A 13795-nucleotide genomic window follows, 5' to 3' on the forward strand; every position below is an offset into this window, starting at 1 on the left:
AAAAGTGCATCAAAAAAGGGAAAAACCTCAAAGGTCACAAAAGGTCAGCAGTCAGATTGGCCTCCTTCAGTCACAAAGCCTCACCAAATCTGGGCCATAATTGAACTTTTGACCAAAAAAATAATCTTATGCCACTTTCCATAGGTTGGTGACACTATGGGTGGATCATTTCTGGGCCTCCAACCTGTTCCTAGCAGGTTCAGAGACTAGATGACAAATGTCTCTCTCGGACACTGAGGGAACCTCTATTCAACTTTCTGTGCATGCTCCAATTGTTTGCATGCTGCCCTCTACTCAGCCCCAGAAAAAGATTGCTTTTAAGCTTTTGATGAAAGAGAGTATTTGCTTCCAGCCTATGCCTAATAGAAAGCCTCAAAGGCCTCAATCATCATTTTAGGGTTGAGTTCTGGCACTTGAAAATGGGTTATGAAAAAGGGGGAGGACTTGTTTTAATCATCTAATCAGGCTCTTCACAACAATACCACGCACATCCAGATCCAATCTTCCTAGCCTTAACAACAGTGTCAAACACAATCCCATTTCTGGTAGGTCAGTGCAGAACAGTGATGGACCATACTGCAGGCTGTAGGATATAGTTAAAATGTCATGCATGAGCCAGTCTCTTTATCAACTCTTCCCCTACAAATGGTACCATGCATTCCTGCCAAAACCTCTCCCACCTGCAGCAGGAAGGCAAAACAAGTGTTTCACAAAATGGCAGATTTTCCCTCATGACTCCATTCAAAGATCTTGCCTGTATCACTTTAGGCCCTATATAAAATTACCTTGGGGACCAATTAATGCTTATTATGGGCAGATATTTAAGAAATCATAGAAATCATAGTGTATCTTGTTTTCTTCCTGTAAAGTAATCATTTTAATTTTGGATTTCTGAGTTTTAACATTTTGAACAGTAGATTTCTTTGCTGTTTAAAATATGTGTAAAGAGGAATTGCTGTTATGATTAAATATATGACAGCCTCGGTTAAAATTAAAACCTTTTTCTATAAATTAATTAAATCGAGCTTTTTAGGGCAGTACAGCATGTTTATTGTATAAAAATAAAAATATTTTTATACCAATGACAACTAAATTAAAAATAATCATACAGAAAAACTAAAAAAGAATCCTAAACAATATGCCCCTAGAATAAAAGTGAGTGCAAAGTCATGCCTGTTTTTACAGAAAATATCTCAGGCTTAAGTCTGAGCCAGCAACCACTGAGTGACCCCTCCCCGACCCTCAACTTTGCAACATTCACAACCTGCAGATGGCCCATCAAGCTATTATCCAATCAGAGTCATGCATGTGCATTCTGCAATGTGCAAGAGGAATTCATGCTGCAGATTAGGAACAACAGTTGTTAGGCTCTGCTAATGTCCACAAAAAATGCTTTGTTTCTAAAATAAACATTATTCAAAGTACAATGGATTATTTTGTTAAAACTTTTAATTTATCAGGGGGTAATAAATTAGAGCCACACAACCTCAAGCTTTCATTTTTAGTACAGCATTGGATTATTCTTCAGTGCATTAATCAGTAAAACGTAAAAAACATGTTTGTTTTCAAATCTTAAGTACATTTACTTCTTAATTACTTAAAATGTCAAAAAAGTTGGTTGAACTCCTCGGTCCTCACACTGATGGTAAAAAACTTTTTTGGTAATTTAATTCTTTTGCAAAATCTGAAGTGGTGTATTGTGTGTCTGTGACACCTGGTGACAGAAAATAAAAACGTTATCTTTCTAAGTAGCTAAGAACTACCGGTCCTCACTTTGTGAGTGCTTTTACTCGGTCCTCACTCCGTAGGTCTTACACGAATGTGTGTGTGTGTGTGTGTGTGTGTGTGTGTGTTTGCTACATTGAGGGGACCAACACCTGACAGCACACTCACAGTGTGGGGACCAAATTTTTTGTGGGGACCAAAAACCTAGTCCCCACTAAGTTTTTAATAGATTTGATCAAAGGAAGTTCAATATGATACTCTGACAAATTTTTAGGGTGGTCTCTAAAATACACAAAAACCAACATAGTGTGCTTAAGTGTGTATCAGATTGTCTACTCGGTACCGCCCTTTAGTGGTAGGTTGAGGTACTGCAGGAACGCACACTTACACATCACACACCAATCTTGCTCTGGTGGCATTGTTGGGACAAATGAAAAATCTTTCTTTGTATTTCAAAAAAATCTATTTTAATGCCTTTTTAACATTTCCTTTTTGGTTATTTATTACCTTTGCATATATATTGGAACCATTGGCATGATTGCATATTGATTATTAACTTTCTCAGTGTTACGTTTATCACATAAAACTTTTAAATTATTGGTCAAAACAGGTAAGAACTAAAACCAGTTCAATACACAACACTGATGTTTTTTTTGTTTTGTTTTTAGCTATTGTCACTCTGTGGTAATTGTTTATTCTTGCAAAAGAGTAAAAAATCTTTACATTTATGACATGGTAGTAGCATATTACTGAAACTGCTATAATGTTAATCTGGATATGATGACCTCTCTTGGACTGCAAATTCCATGGCAGTGGTGAGGACGGCCCAGCAGCATCTCCACATCCTGAGAGTGCAAAACCGTAAAGCTTTACCTGCCTTTGCTATAATTGATACTGGCTTATAAAAATCTATGTAAAATAAATAAACATGCGACGGTTAGTCCAGCACAAGTTAAACCTGGTGGTCGGCCAGCCTTACATTACACTCTGGGAAACCCTTCTGTTTAGTTTTTTTGTGACAATAGGTAATAATTCAATTCAATGTTATTTATATAGTTCCAATTCATGAAACATGTCACCTAAAGACACATTCCAAAGTCAAATTCAATCAGATTATACAGATTGGATCAGATTATACAGATTAGTCAAAAAATGTCCTATCTACGGAAACCCAGTAGATTGCATCAAGTCTTGACAAGCAGCATTCACTCTTCCTAAAGGAGCGTACAGCCACAGGGACAGTCGTCTGCTTTGTCCATGGCTTTGCAGCAATCCCTCATACTGAGCAAGCATGAAGCGATAGTGGAAAGGAAGACCCCCCTTTAACAGGAAGGAAATAACACGTACAGAACCAGGCTCAGTGTGAACAGTCATCTGCCTCAATTGACTGGGAGTTAGAAAAGAGAGAGCAGACACAATAAGAGAGTCAAAAAATGCAGAGAAGCACACATTGATCCAGGAATCTTTTCCATGTTATATGGTAATCGCGGGTGGTTTGTCTTCCCTAGATGATGTCACACCTAACAGAACGCCAGATCAGGTGTACCTACTATGAAGGAAAAAAATTACAACAAAAAGTTAAAAGCTGAAATGACAACGAACAATGCAAATTTGAGATTAGTAGGAGAACTCAGCAGAGAGAAATAGACCCTAATGTTCTCCAGCAGCCTAAGCCTACAGCAGCATAACTATAGAGATAGCTCAGGGTAACTTAAGACACTTTGACTATAATCTTTGTCAAAAAGGATAGTTTTAAGCTTTGTCTTAAAGTAAACAGGGTGTGTGCCTTACCGACCAAAACTGGGAGTTGGTTCCACTGGAGAGGAGCCTGATAACTAAAAGATGTGCCTCCCCTTCTACTTTTAGAAACTCTAGGAACCACCAATAGACTAGCAGTCTATGAGAAAAGTGCTCTGTTAGGAACATATATGGTAATCAGAACTCAAATATATGATGGAGCTTGATTATTAAGTGCTTTGTACGTGAGAAGGAGAATTTTAAATTCTGTTCTTGATTCAACATGAAGCCAATGAAGGGAAGCTACAATTGGAGAAATATGATCTCTATTGTTGATTTTCATCAAAACTGTTGATGCAGCATTGTGGATCAGCTAAAGACTTTAAATTGCATTTTGTGGAATTCCTGATAGTGAAGAATTACAATAGTTCAGCCATGAAATAACAAATGCATGGACAGGTTTTTCAGCATCTCCCCTAGACAGAATATTTCTATTTTTGGCAATATTTCCGGGGGTAAAAAAAGGCAACCTCTGGAAACCTGTTTAATATAGGTTTTAAATAACATGTCTTGTTCAAAAATAACACCAACATCTTTTACTACATTACCAGAGGCCAATTTAATGCCATCCAGATTAAGAAGTTTATTTTTTAGGACTCTGGTCCAAAGATTACAACTCCTGTCTTGTCAGAATTTAAAAGCAGGTCATTTAAAGTCATCCCGGTTTTGTTGTCATCAAGGCATGCCTGTAGTTAAATTAATTGATTATATTGATCAGGATTTATGGATAAATATAGCTGAGTGTCATCAGCATAACAGTTGAGGGGAGTGGTGGTCTAGTGGTTAGAGGAATGAGCTTGGGTCCCAGATGTTCTGAGTTCAACTCCCACAGACTGCCACTCTGGGTTCCTGAGCAAAACCCTTAACTCCTGATTGCTCCTCAGGCGCCGCACAGTGGCAGCCCACTGCTCCCCAAGGGGATGGGATAAGATGCAGAAGTGAATTTCTCCATTGTGAGATCAATAAAGTTCAATAAGCTCATGCCGCCTGATAACTTTGCCAATTCGAAGCATATACAAAGTAAATAGAATTGGCTCAAGGACTAAACCCTGTGGTACTCCACAAATGACTCTAGAGTTTGAAAATGAACAAACAAGTCTTTCAAGGGGAATTTTGTGATCAACTGTATCAAACACAGCATTGAGATCTAACAGGACAGGTACAGACACAAGTCCATTATCTGAGGTCATGAGAATATCATTAGTGACCTTCACCAGAGCTGTATCAGTGAAACGCCAGAGGGAAATACAGGTCGAAGTTGAGACAGTTTCAGGTTCGGTACACAGATGAAATTACAGGAGAGAGTGTTCAGACGACAATATTTTAGTAGCTATAGGCTACATCCTTTTCCTGTTGTGTTTCTTCATTAAGTATTTTTAATTGCCCAAGAAAAATATGAATAAGTTGAGTAGTTCCATTACTGTGCTTGTTTGTTTTGTATTTTCCTTATTTTTTGTTATTTAATATGTGTTCTGACAAAATAAATATTATAATGTTCATAATTATTACTGTTATCGTTATTTGTAGCTGATGAGACCAGTTTAAGGCTTGCCATTTGTGCAGAGGGACAGAATAATGCCAGTCATAGAGTTGTAGTTTAACACACATCTCTGCAGCTTCTGTACTGTTACCCACCCATTACCCTATTGAGGCGGTGTCTTTCCCACGGCCAAAACTGAATAGATCAAAAACTGATCTAAAAGGAACAAATCAAAAATATCTAATAAAAATCAATAAGGCTAACTTTGAACCAAAAAATAAAACAATTAAATGTGGTCTATTAAATATAAGGTCTCTCCCCCAAAGACTTTTTTTAGTTAATGAATTGATTTCTGATAATCAGATTGATTTATTTTGTCACACAAAACCTGGCTACAAGAGGACTACGTTAGTATAAATGAGTCAACTCCATCCAATTATTTAAATTTCCACATTCCCAGATCTATGGGAAGAGGGGAGGAGTAGCAACCATCTTTCAGTCTGATTTATTAATTAGTCCCAGGCCAATTACTAACTACAGTTCTTTTGAACATCTAACCCTCAGTTTCCCTCATCCAAACTGCAAAGCAATAAAACTTCTTCTTTTTGTTGCCTTGTATCGTCCACCAGGCCCTTACACTCAGTTTTAGGATCAGTTGTCAGACTTCTTATCTGAGTTGGTGTTAAATACTGACTATTATGGTGGTTATTATGGTGGGTGATTTTAACATTTATGTTGACACTGAATGTGATAACCTCAGTGTAGCCTTTAAAACTATCTTAAGATTCAATTGGTTTTGCTCAAAATGTGTCTAAACCGACGCACTCTTGGCTTCATACTTTAGACCTCGTGCTGACATATGGGATTGATTGTGAAGAATTAACAGTATTTCATCACAACCCTGTTCTATCAGACCATTTTTAATAACCTTTGAGTTTAATCTAACTGAGTTCTCCACCCCCAAAAGAGGGTTCCATTATAGTAGATGTTTATCAGATAATGCTATATCTAACTTTACAGAGTCTGTCCCCCTTTTAATATCCTCAGTATTGCAGAAATGCCCTGCAGATGGCAGCAATGTTGTTTCTTCCCATTCACAAGTAGAAACCTTTGTTAACGGTGTGACTTCATCATTTTGTTCTGGATTAAACAATGTAGCTCCTTTGAAAAAGAAGGTGATTACTCACAGGAAGCTGGCTCCCTGGTTTAATTCAGAGCTGCGTTCCTTAAAGCACAATGTTAGGAAATTGGAGAGAAAATGGCGCTCTACACACCAAGAGGAATCTTACCTTATCTGGAAAGACAGATTAGGTAGGATTAGCTAAACTGCTCTAACCCTTCGCAGAGTTAGAGCAGCATATTTTTCATCATTAATTGATGAGAATAAAAATAATCCTAGATTTCTTTTCAGTACAGTTGCCAAACTTACTCAGAGTCACAGCTCTGTTTATCCATCCATTCCCATTCCAGTAATGACTTTATGGGATTTTTCATAAATAAAATTGACTCCATTAAAAATAACATAATTGGCATCCTTCCAAACATGACTACCTCGTCTTCAGTAAGTGAGGCAGTGTTGGAGGAATCTTTAGAACCTGCGCAGTGTTTGAACTGTTTAGAAGCAGTAGAGCTTTCTGAGCTATCTAAAATTTTAGCTTCATCTAAACCTTCTACTTGTATGTTGGACCCAATCCCAGCCAAGTTGTTTAAGGAGATATTCCCTTTGATCAGTGATGCAATTTTAGACATGATTAATCTAACCTTAGTAGATGGATATGTACCACAAGCTTTTAAAGTAGTTGTTATTAAACCTTTACTTAAGAAACCATCTCTTGATCAAGACGAGTTAGTAAATTACAGACCTATATCTAATCTTCTTTTCTTATCTAAAAGTCTTGAGAAAGTAGTTGCTAATCAACTTTATGAACATTTACAACGGCTTCAGAGCTCATTATAGCACTGAAACGGCTCTGGTGAAGGTCACTAATCATATTCTCATGGCCTCAGATAATGGACTTGTGTCTGTACTTGTCCTGTTAGATCTCAGTGCTGCATTTGATACAGTTGATCACAATATTCTCATACAAAGACTTGAGCATACTGTAGGGATTAAGGAGAAACATTAGGCTGGTTTGAATCTTGTCTGTCGGAATGATTCCAGTTTGTTCATCTTAATAATAAATCTTCAAACTCTAGGGTCACTTGTGGAGTACCACAGAGTTCAGTCCTTGGACCAATTCTCTTTACTATATATATGCTTCCGATTGGCAAATTTATCAGACAACATGGGATTAATTTCCACTGTTATGCTGATGACACTAAGATATATTTATCCATAAATCCTGATGATTCCAATCATTTACTTCGACTGCTGTCATGTCTTGATGACACCAAAAGCTGGATGACTTTAAATTTTCTGCATTTCAATTCTGTCAAGACAGAAGTTGTAATCTTTGGACCAGAGTCCTCAAGAAATAAACTTCTTAATCAATCACTTAATCTGGATAGCATTAACTTGGCCTCTGGTAATAAAGTAAAAAATCTTGGTGTTATTTTGTTACCAAGACATGTTGTTTAAATCCCAATACCAGGTTTCCGAAGTTTCATTTTTCACCTCTGGAATTTTGCCAAATTATAAACATTCTGTCCAGGCGTGATGCTGAAAAACTAGTTCATGCATTTGTTACTTCAAGGCTGAACTATTGTAATTCTTTACTATTAGGAAGTCCACAAAATGCAGTTCAAAGTCTTTAGCTCTAGATTAGCTTTAGATCCAAAATACTGCAGCAAGAGTTGAAAATCAATTAAAGGGATCATATTTCTCCAATTTAGCTTCCCTTCATTGGCTTCCTGTTAAAGGCATATTATGCAACATTTTTCAGTTAATTAATCTGTTCCATACCGTTTTGGATGATTAAATGAGTCATTTCAGGTCGAACAAAAGTTTTCTCGGCCGCCCTGGTGGACTGTAGGGGAAATACCGTACTTGCAATAGCGTACCGCGCACGTGACGTCACCGTCTCAAGAGCAACGCCCCTTTTGCCGCTTAGGTAGGACATACAGGTAGAGAACGCCCGTAGCAACCAGCTATTAGACGCGCAACAGAAACAGCGATTTGACCGACTTTACAGCCATTAAACTTTCCCAAGACGATGTCCCAGGCGCCCTCGGCTCGCACCCACAGGCTCAGAAGTCTCGTGTATCGCGAGAGTCGGTCTTGCTTTACGGCGAGAACTGCTACACGCCCCCAGTGAAAGGCATGCTCGTTGCTAGCGCAGTGGCGATATTTGTGCAGTTATCATGGCGGAACCAGCGAGAAAACAGCGAAAGCCCATGTCGGAGCAGGCAAGAAAGAGGAAAAGGGCTCTGGACAGAGAGAGGAGTCGTACACGGGTGAACATCGGGCAAGCTTTTTCCGAATGGTGAGAGCTAAAAGAAAAAGAAGGCTGCAAGGCTGACAAGGACCTCGTGTTTCTGCTCAAAACAACCGCGCCTGGCTTGACCGAGAAACCAGGAGAACAGCTGAGCATCTTTACGACAGTGCCCTTTTACTTTCGCCCTCTGGGGGAGCCTCGCTGGAAAATCAACCCTGGTTGCATTGTAAACCTTTAAATCAAGAATAGAATTTAAAATTGTCCTTCTAACGTATAAAGCCCTTAAAAATCAAACTCCATCATATATCAGAGATCTGATTACCCCGTATGTTCCTAACAGAGCACTTCGCTCTCAGACTGCAGGTTTGCTGGTGGTTCCTAGAGTCTCTAAAACCAGAATGGGAGGCAGATCCTTTAGCTATCAGGCTCCTCTCCTGTGGAACCAACTCCCAGTTTTGGTCCGTGAGGCAGATACTCTGTCCACTTTTAAGACTTATCTTAAAACTTTACTTTTTGACAAAGCTTATAGTTAGAGTGGCTCATGTTACCCTGAGCTACCTCCATAGTTATGCTGCTATAGGCTTAGGCTACTGGAGGACATCAAGGTCTATATTTCTCACTCTACTGAGTTCTACTGTTCTCCAGTCTTGCATTGCATTGCATTGAAATGACTGTTGTCATTTCTTTTTGTTCACTTTTTTTCTTCATACTAGGTACACCTGGTCTGGCGTTCTGTTAACTGTGACATTATCCAGGGAAAGAAATCACCTGCTATTACCATTTAATGTAGAACAGATTACTGGATCAATGTGAGCTTCTGTGCTTGTTTGTCTCTCTTGTTGTGTCTCTGCTCTGTCTTCTCTAACCCCCAGTTGGTCGAGGCAGATGACCGTTCATACTGAGCCCTGTACTGAGCCAACCTTCTGCTGGAGGTTTTTCCTTCCCGTTAATGGGGAGTTTTTCTTTCCACTGTCGCGTCCTGCTTGCTCAGTATGAGGGATTGCTGCAAAGCCATGGACAGTGCAGACGACTCTCCCTGTGGCGCTACGCTTCTTCAGGAGTGAATGCTGCTTGTCAAGACTTTGATGCAATTAATTGGTTCCCTTTATATAAGAATTTTTTGACCAATCTGTATAATCTGACCCAATCTGTATAATCTGATTGATTTTGATTTTGTAAAGTTCCTTGAGATGACATGTTTCATGAATTGGCGCTATATAAATAAAATTGAATTGAATTGAATTGAATAGGAGTTAGAAGGAGAAGGAAGAGGAGGAAGAGACATATGAGTAGTGATGGAGGAAGAGGAGGCTGATGATGATGAGGATGAGCTACCTTAAAAGCTGTGCCAGGTACAGGTGAAGGACATGGTGGTAATAGGTGTTTGCAATTAATTATGTTAATAAACCTCTTGAGATCAGCGGAATTCTTTTTGACATTGCATAGCTAATAGGCTTAAAAGGCTGATTAATTTAAGCTCTAGTTTGTGTTTCAGGACATGTGTATTTTTTGTTCCTTAATGTTTTCTTTGAATTTTGTGATAAGCTGCTTAGTAGACTTTTAAAAACTGAAATAGTTTGTATTTCTATCATTGAATTCACTATTTAATTGTTTTTTAATTGGTTTTTATACTACAAAGTATTCATGTTGAAATTATGATTCCAATTGTACTATTCATGCAACCAGATGAAAGGCCTCTCAAAACCAGTCTCCCAGCTGACCAGCTTAGTGTCACGCTGAAGCCAACGCAGAAGAAGAAGAAATCCTGGCTTTCAATTCTTTGTATTCCCGTTACTTTAGTAATATATACGTTTCAAAAACCTCTTTAGTTTATTAGTTACTCCCATCAGGTCAAACACGCAGTCCCTTTAAATTACTTCACAAACATACTCGAATCATTTGGATTTACAAACGCAGACACACCAGACGGGCGGAAGCACGTAGATTCTGTTTTTCTTGTCTCCACCCGGGGCTGCGCTGACTATCAAAAGAAGCACACCTTTGAAATGAGCTTACGAAGGACCAAGCAGTTGCTAAGCAGTTGCTTCACCACATGGAAGTGTAAGTCAATTCTGTCATATAAACCGTATAAACTGTATTTAAGTGTACCAATTTCTTTTAAGAATGTAATAAGTGGTAAAACTAGCTGAGCGGGTTTATTTAAATCGATGAAACTACTCTTTATAAGCAAAACTGAGAGTTTAGATGAAGTTTTCCTTTTAACAAGATGGAGTCTTTGAAATTGACTCAATTATGTTTTATGCATGACTTTCTTGTTACCTAACGTACTATTTTATGTTTAGGTTGAAGCAGTTCCAATAATTACTGTATGGTAGTCTAAGAGATACATAAACTAAAACAGTTAATGAGGAAAATAATATTCAGAAAAGCATGCGTCTTACAAATATGGTGGAAGGAACCGGTGATAGACCTGGAAGGACTGACGCCATTTTGACTTTTATTGCAAGTTAAAAATGTCGTAGACTTTGAACAGATTGGTATTGTTATAAAATGATTATAACAGTACTGTGTGTTTAACAGGATAATGACATCAATAAACCGTAGAATACCACCTAAACGCGATGCAGCTGAACATGCAGCAACGGCCAGTGACAAGACAGGAAGGTTGGAAGTGAAGTTCATCAATCATTATAAAGGTGGGTTTCTGTGCATAGAGTTATCTCAATTCAGAGATTTCCACAAATTATGACAAAAGTATTTTTGAAAATACTTTTGAAATTCTGTCTTGGGGGGGGGGGGGGGGGGGGGGGGGGGTGGGGGGGGGGGCTTTTTCTCACGCTTTCCATACAAAATACAGCTTTATACAAGAGCAATTTTCTGTGTCTCTTGTTTATCCATCTTTCTGGCTAACTTTTTATGTTTTTGTCTCTATCAGGTATATTTAGTTATGGTTATATTTTGAGGATATCTGCCTTTCTTCCTTCCTACTTCTTGATTGAATGAAAATCTCCTTTAAATCTAGATCTTCAAGAGTTCATAATATTTTTCAGCATACCTTTTATTGAATATTAATTTCAATACATTTGGGATCTGTTTCTGATCCATTTATAGGGTCTATATAGCAACAAAAATGTGTTTTCCCAAAACAAAGCATCCATCTTATTTCAACAATGAACTCAGGAAGGTGAATTTTTGTTTCCAACAGACAGACTTTGGTGATTTGGGAGAATCAAAGAAAACAATATGTTTGTAAGACACCTGAAAATAACCATAGAGCCATGTACATAGGGAACATGCTGCATTGAGCTTAAGGCTTATAATAATTGAGTTTAAACTGATGTAATCATCCTTATATTTGTATAAGGCAAACATTCTCAGTATATTGAAATAATCAATGCACCACTTGAAATAAAAATGTTTTTTTACAGAAAAAAACAGACAAAGTACGCATTTATCCCATTGGATCCCGCCCTCCCATCCATCACAAGCGATACTAATTCTGACTGGGATAATTCTTGTTCATTTAAGAGTTTCTCTTTAATCACCACCCCATGCTCCCCCATCAGAACAGACTCCATTGACATCTTCACGGATAGAGACACTCAGTGCTCCCGACTTGGAAGGAGTTTTTAGTGCAGACATCCTCAACTGGGTGCATTCACAACACGCAGAACATTTACCCAGGGAGGTAAAAAGGATGTTGTGACTCTCTTGCCTGGCGAGATTGTGAGTTTACCTGCATGTGAACCAAGGTGACTCTGAGCTAAAAATAAAGATAATTTAGCCTAGGATAAAACTTTAAAGGAGGCTGCACACTTTGTACTGTGCACACTGCGCTGACTATCCACGGCCATTTTAAACTTCATAGTTGAGCACACTTATTGGCTACACTTCTTGTGACAAACTCCTACATTTCCCACCGCAGACACCCAGCGCTCACCTGGCACTCCATGGTGCAGAGGGGCTGTAGGATCTTGCGAGTCACGTTAGAGACTTCTTTCTCCAGAGCCGTTTATAGTGATGTTGTGTATGCTCTCGTAAAATTGATTCCAGCACGTACTTGTCCGTGGACTAATTTCTGCCTTATGTGGGAGCCCTCACTGTAGAGACAGTAATCCGTCTGGCGCTATTAATAAAAAAAAAAAAAATTAGCCTAACAGTGAACATGCACAGACGTATAATAATTTATTTACATACCCTGACCTTCTTTGGGTGGGGGGGGGGGGTTATGTGGTTGATGGAGCACCCCCCTTGTTGAATGTTAGAGGAAACACTGTCAGCAATGGTAGAGTTCTGATCTGAAATTTACAGTTTCTATATGTCTAGGACGAGGTGTGTTCGCCACGACTCCTTTTAAAAAAGGAGATTTTGTGGTGGAGTACAGAGGGGAGTTGATAAACTATGAAGAATCACAAAGGAGGAGGAGACTGTATCATAGTGCATGTGCTGTCTTCATGTTTGACTTCTTGTGGCAAGAAAGATGGTGGTGGTAAGTCCAGTGTTTATAATAATTCAATATAAGTTGGATCTTGTCAAAGCTTGTGGTGCTGCTTTTTGAAAGTTATCTTGTTGACAAAATAACCAAAAGATTATTATATAACATTTGTTTCTCTTTCTCCAACCCCATTCTCCCCACCCCACCTAATTTGGAAAGTATCGATGCATCCCGAGAAGATAACAGTCTTAGAAGATTAGTCAATGATGACCACAAGAATCCAAGCTGTACAATGAAAAAAGATATTGGTGGATGGAAAGCCACATCTGTGCTTATTTGCAGTGAAAGACATAAATCCTGGAGAGGAAATAACTTACAACTATGGAGGGACTGACTGGCCATGGAGGGAGAAGGTTTGTCAAGGATCATTTTCTGTTTAAAAAATGAATAACTTACATTTATGATGGAAGTCTATAAATATATGTTAAATAAAGAATCTGTAGTGGAGCAAGAAGTGGTCTAACAGACAGTGCTCAAACGACTCACTAGTAATGAATAATGATGAACTAATTGCTCCTTTAAGAAAATTTTGTTAAACATTTTAGGTTGTAAGAATGTTTTTATTTCTTAAGGTCGTATTTTTTTTTTTTTTTTTGAAAAACAAACAACAACAAAAAAGACCAAAAAAATCCGGTGTTCTTGGGTAAACACTAGTACAGGTCAAGGTGATGTAAAAATGAGAGACTATGTTGATGACAGATGAGATTGCCTCTATGTTAGTAAACCTGCACTTAAATATAGTATTAAGAGGCTATTTTCCTCTTCCACAGGCTAGCAAAGAATCATCTGTGACTGAGGCTGTCGAAGTTGAGCATGCTGGCTCATCGGATCAAGCTCCGTCCAAGTCCTCCAAGAAAAAGGTAATTTTTCCTGAACGTCATTTCATCTGCCTTCCAGTTATCAGCCCTACTTGTGTTTTTCAGAGACATCTCAGTACTTTTACATTGGTAAAAAAATGTCCTT

The 13795-nt window shown here is 38.4% G+C and overlaps 1 long non-coding RNA gene across 2 annotated transcripts; it reads left to right on the forward strand.

The window, feature by feature from the left end:
• The first annotated feature begins 10363 nt into the window (after positions 1-10363).
• Positions 10364-13022, forward strand: LOC118566601. 2 transcript variants are annotated; one of them, XR_004933133.1, is made up of 3 exons: positions 10364-10437; positions 10918-11033; positions 12664-13016. It is a non-coding gene; the product is annotated as an uncharacterized LOC118566601 (long non-coding RNA). The 2 variants fall into 2 exon arrangements; XR_004933132.1 differs by lacking the exon at positions 10364-10437 and having other exon boundaries at positions 10565-11033; positions 12664-12826; positions 12992-13022.
• The last annotated feature ends 773 nt before the right edge of the window (positions 13023-13795 follow it).

The sequence above is a fragment of the Fundulus heteroclitus genome, chromosome 17 (assembly GCF_011125445.2).
Source record: "Fundulus heteroclitus isolate FHET01 chromosome 17, MU-UCD_Fhet_4.1, whole genome shotgun sequence".
NCBI classification, from domain to species: Eukaryota; Metazoa; Chordata; class Actinopteri; order Cyprinodontiformes; family Fundulidae; genus Fundulus; species Fundulus heteroclitus.